Source organism: Enhydra lutris, unplaced genomic scaffold, assembly GCF_002288905.1.
Source record: "Enhydra lutris kenyoni isolate GAN:26980312 unplaced genomic scaffold, ASM228890v2 scaffoldscaffold68, whole genome shotgun sequence".
Taxonomy (NCBI): domain Eukaryota; kingdom Metazoa; phylum Chordata; class Mammalia; order Carnivora; family Mustelidae; genus Enhydra; species Enhydra lutris.
The window spans coordinates 8831771-8837877 of NW_019154152.1; positions in this window are offsets into that span (position 1 = coordinate 8831771).

Consider the following 6107-nt stretch of genomic DNA (forward strand, 5'->3'; position numbering starts at 1 on the left):
CTCATCCATCATGGTCACCTTCCCAGACACACTGAAAAAACAATGATCATAATAACCCTGAGGTAATCTTTGATACCTAGTTGCGATTTAAAACTCCCATTTCCCTGCTTTCCTTATCCCTCACAGAAAAACTCCAAATAAATAAGATTATTTGTGGCTCTCTGATAAAACAATAGATATGAATGACATTATAAAATCAAACATCTTGTGAGTCACAGAGTTGGCAGAACCTAACATGTCCACAGTCCTAGCTCAAGGCCCCGTCCTCAACCTCAGAACTTTGACCAGACATTCGGTGGTAACAGTAGTAAAAGTCAAACACAGACCCAGGGCTTTAGGAATGTGGAATGAGAAAGGTTCTGTTTGATGAAATTTCAACACGGCCCGTCATAAACTTTGACAGGGACCTGTGCGCTGGGGGGAAAGGGGAGGAGGGAAAGGTGTGGCGGTGAAGGCCACAGGCATTCTAGTGTAGGACCCCAGGAAGATGTGTGCTTGTGGGAAAAGACTGGAGAGTCAAGCATGGTTTTGTGGCTGGTGTGGGGAGATAATGATGTATGAAGGTATTTGTTTTAAGAACAGTAACAGGAAGACGGAAAATCATCACCAGTACCATTTTCTGATCACTTCTTAAGTGCTAGGCAATGGATGAACTGTAAAAAAAACATACTGTAAAAAAAAGCAAATCCCACAATAATTCTATAAGGGAAGCTTAATAACACCTATTTTATGAAGGTGAAAAATGAATTTTTCTTTTTTTAAAAAGTTTGTTTATTTATTTGACACAGAGAGAGATCACAAGTAGGCAGAGCAGCAAGCAGAGAGAGGCAAAGCAGGTTCCCTGCAGAGAGCCTGATGCGGGGTTGATCCCAGGACCCTGAAATCATAACCTGAGCCAGAGGCAGAGGCTTAATCCACTCAGCCACCCAGGCGCCCCCAAAAATGAATTTCTTAAGAAGGTATTTAACTGCCAAAAGTCTCAGAGTGAGTAAGTGACAAAGTAAAGATTACAATCCAATTTTATGCACCTCCCAGTCTCAGGTTATTAACCAGGAACCCATCTGGTTCTTAAAGGGAATGTTTTCTTCACGCTACCCACACCACCTGCAAGGGCACTCAGGCCGTGACGTCGCTGCGCTGATTCATACGATAGCTCCATTCTTCTTAGCACTGAAAAGCACCCTACAGCTCTTCCTAAGATATCTGTAGGCTCCCTCCACAGTCCCGCTCTGCTTCCTTTCTGGAAGCACATCGTACAGACCTAAGCTGCTTTCTTTTTCCTGGCAGTGTAGGGCAGAAAAGGCACTGGTGCTAGAGCAACGTAGACCCAGGTCTAAATCCTAAATACATTGATCTAGTTTTAGAACACTGGAATGATTCCCGATCTAAGATGCGGCTCCGTCTTTTGTGCATTGCTGAGATAAATTCCTCCCTTAGGAGTATAGTTGTGATAATTACCTAAGCCAATGCAGAGAATAGTCTCAATAAAGATTAATTATGGCTACCCTTACGCTGGTGCTGCTCTCTGATCCTTCAGTGCTCTTGCCTGCCACCAGGAGGAAAAGGGCCTCTTCATATTTTTAGCAGGGACAAAGCAAAGTCTGGTGGAGAGATAGCTCTTCATAAGTATCTGTTATAAGAATTTATGAATTACTTTCTTACCCCTTTTCATTTCTTCTTACTTCTTTTGGAACTAGGAGAAAAATCCACTATTAAAATTCATAACAAGATTTAATGAGATGGCACTTAAGGACAATGTGAGAGAGCTTGACCTGAGTTAGTTGTCTCCATTTGCCTGCGGAAAGGATTAGTTAAGAAGTGTGGAGATGCCTTAAGAAATTAAAAATAGGGCTACCTTATGACCCTGCAAGTACACTGCTGGGTATTTACCCAGACATACTGATGTAGTGAAAAGGGCCATCTGTACCCCAATGTTCATAGCAGCAATGGCCACAGTTGCCAAACTGTGCAAAGAGCCAAGATGCCCTTCAACAGACGAATGGATAAAGAAGATATGGTCCATATACACAATGGAATATTATGCCTCCATCAGAAAGGATGAATACCCAACTTTTGTTATCAACATGGACATGGACGGGATTGGAAGAGATTATGCTGAGTGAAACAAGTCAAGCAGAGAGAGTCAGTTATCATATGGTCATTTACTTGTGGAGCATAAGGAATAACATGGAGGACATTGGGTGAAGGAGAGGGGAAGTGAGTTGGGGGAAATCAGAGGGGGAGACAAACCATGAGAGACTGCAGACTCTGAGAAATAGACTGAGGGTTTTAGAGGGAAGGGGGATGGGGGTTAGGTGAACCTGGTGGTGGGTATTAAGGAGGGCACGTATTGCATGGAGCACTGGGGTGTGGTGCATAAACAATGAATCTTGGAAGACTGAAAAAATAAAATTAAATTAAAAAAAAAAAAGAAAGTTAGAAGCTTCTCTAACTATACAACTTGAGATCCTAGAACGTACTCTAACTTTACTGTTTGTGCTGAATTAAGATAGATGCCCTCATTGAAAAACACTATTTTATTCTCATTATTAGACATTTTCAGTTGTGCAATTATATTACCATTGTCTTAAATCACAATGAGAATTTTTTACACATTTTTTCTTATGTATGTATCTACGTGTGTATAGAGTGAGTGAGTATGTGTTTCTGCATTTAATCACTTTCCTTGGAAACCATTTGCTCTGCTCACCTAGCTGGACTCTTCTCAGGGACATTAAAGAAGAGCCAACTCACAAATGCACCACCTCATTGAAGACACACTAGCCCTGGGGTCTCAGTTGTGACCTTCATGTACAGGACAGGACACAGGGCATTTCTGCCTCATAGATGCAATGCATTAACAGCCAAAAACTGGAAATAATCCATAAAACCATTAACTGGTAAATGAAAAGATTGTGGTATATTCCATACAATGGTATATTACCAAACAATAAAATGGAACTGATACTTACACAAGACAAGTCTCAAAAGCATGATACAAAAGGAAAGAAGCTAGATATCAAAAGTTATTGTATGGTTCCATTTATATGAAATCCTAGAAAAAATAAAACTATGCTATTTGAAAACAGACTAGTGGATGCCAAAGCCCAGTGTTGTGAGAAGGGGATTAACTGCATCAGGACACAAGGAACTTTTGGGGGTGATGGAAATGACCTTTATAAATGGTTGTGTTGGCAGTTGCACACCTGTATACGAAACAAAACTCACAGAATTGTATGCTTTAAAATCGATTTTTTAAAAAAAGATTTTTTGTTTGTTTATTTGACAGAGAGAGATCACAAGTAGGCAGAGAGGCAGGCAGAAAGAGAGAGAGGGAAGCAGGCTCCCCACTGAGCAGAGAGCTCAACCGCGGCACTGGATCCCAGGACCCTGAGATCATGACCTGAGAGGAGGGCAGAGGCTTAACTCACTGAACCACCCAGGCGCCCTAAAATTGATTTTATAGATGTAAATTATAGCTCATTAGAGCTGATTACTACAAAAACAGAACAAAGAAACACATTGAGAAAAGTTAAAGGCTTGTCTTTCTGATCTTCTAAGCATAAATTAGAACTGAGCTGTCTAATATTGTAGCCACCTGAAACGTGGCTAGTCAAAAAATGAGATGTTTTAAGTATAAAATACACACCAGATTTCAAAAGATTTTGTTAGAAAAAATAATCTAAAACATATCACTAACACCTTTTATATTGATAACACATCCTAATATTTTATATTATTGATGCACTGAGTTAAGTAAAATATATTCAAATCAATTTCACCTGTTTCTTCTTTTTAATGAGGCCACTGGAAAATTTAAAATGATAAATGTGGTCCTGTTATATTTCTGTATTTCTTTTCCATCTAATGCAGTACTATAGATATTCAGGACAGAGAAAGATTTTTGCTCAAAGAGTTCATGTGTCTTGTCAGAGGGTATAAAGTTGAGGCTGCAGAAAGGAAGAAATTGTGGAGGGAAGCATACAGTTAGCATGTTTAGTAGCTGTTGCTCACTACCCAAGACACCAGAGCACACCCCAAAGGAGCCAAGGCGGGTCAATTCAGTCTCCCAGGAAAGCCTGTCTCAAGAGCAGTGTGGTCAGACGGAGAGATGACAACCTGGCTGTGGGAGGAGAGCAGATCCCAGAGGCTGAAATGCCAGAGCCCTGTGGATCAAATCTGCAAATGAAAGAGCCCAAATTCATGTCCTGGTGAACTATTAAATCAGAAGCAGATGCCTGAAAAAGAATGTCTGGTAGTCTGCTGACTATCAGCATTGGCATCCCTGGAGTTCTTTATGCAGAATCTAGCCTCATCATGGACAATTCAGTTTCTGCAAGTCAATAAAGATCTCTAGGTGACATCTATGCACAGCAAGGTTTCAGAAGCCCTGTCTTACGTAAAGGCACGTCCTTCCCAGGCAGATGCAATCTGGGGGCAAAACAGCTAGAAGGGGGGTGGGGTGGGGAGGAAAAGTCAGAGGATAAGCTCCTAGTTAGATCAGAAGCATCCACTCCAAAGGAAGCTTAGAATTCAATATCAAATGGCTTCAGAATAAGTCAGTGACAGGGCAAGAAATACTACAAGCTAGCTCAGGATGGGGCCTCAGAATGAGTTAGAAATAAGATGGGCAGTCTACCCACCAGCTGGGAGCTCTACTGAAAATGTGGTAAAAAACCTAAACAGGTAGAAGCTGCATTTATAAGAGAGTTTAGTTTCTTGTACTTAGGGAATAACTATTTTTTTTTTAACCTTTGTGTAGGGTTATATTCTATTTTAACCTATTATCTGGAATGGTTATCTAACAGGTGACACTTGATAAATATTGGAACTGGAACAAAATCAGTCTCAAATTCTTTTTAAAATTTACTTCAAAAGAATCTCTATCCCATCCACTTCAGAAACGTACAATTAAATAACTTTGCAAATTCTTAAAATACTGTCCTGCACAACTTTTCTTTTCCCTGAGTTTTAGACAGTCCACTTTTTTTTTTAATGGCTAATTCACAAAATTATTATTTTTTCCCCTGCACTTGTGATATTCCACTTGCAATTCCAAATTTTTAAAACTCTTATTATACTTTCATTTGTTTAGATGTTGGTTATACTCTTCTTTACAATAGTGCATTTTAACACATTTTATTCCCCGCTCTATTCTTGCAAAAAAAAATTTTTTTGGCAATTTTTTTAAAAGCTCAGCATTGACTTTTTCAAGAATAAAGACTTAATTTACACTTTGTCAGGCAGTCGCCCATGTTAAACCTCTCCCTCACTTTATTCTCACCAAAACTCTAGGGTATAAATATTACTGGATCCATTTTACGGATGGAAGAAAAAAATGGAAGCTCCAAGAGATTAGTGTCAGAAGGATGAAAAGAAAATAAAAATAAAATGATCTATATCATAAGCTCAGAAAGCGAAGGGACCGCATCTTTTACTACTCTCTCACCTCCGCCAGGAGCGACAGTTAGTGGCCCGTCACAGAAGGGCAGACGTCTCCCTGTGACCGGCATACCGACAGAATGAGAAGCCCTAGAGGATCCAGATGGGAGCAGCCCCAGGTGGTCAAGACTCCCAGTAGTTTTGGGTAGACTGTGAGGGCCTGGGGCGTGTGGGCCTGCTCCTTTCCCTGAAACGCAGGGCTCGAGGACCCGGCCTTGGAACAGACCCTCAGGTCCGGCGAGGGCGGAAGCCTCACCCTCCTGCTCCCCGGGGAGAGGTCAGGGCCTCCCGGGTGGAGGATAAGCGGTGTCACTTCCTGGGGCAGAGAGGCAGAGATGGGGGAGGGGATGCTGACCTCGGAATCCACGCCAGTCCCATGGTTTGCACGCATTCCCGAACTCAAAAAACTTTTCAGGACTGCCTCCCCTACCTCCTGCGGTCTCCTGTCACGACCCTTTGCACAGACCACCCCCGGGTCCCGAGACAGGAGGAGCCTGGCCTGAGGAGCTCCCATGCAAAAGTCAGTCAACTCAAAACCGCAGAGGTCTCCCTCACTCCTGTTCACCCGCGAACCCCGCAACCCAGCGTGCAGGGCGGGTCGAACTCCCAGAACCTGCGCGGACAACAGTGGCTGGCCAGAGAACAGACTGGCTCACTAACCTGGG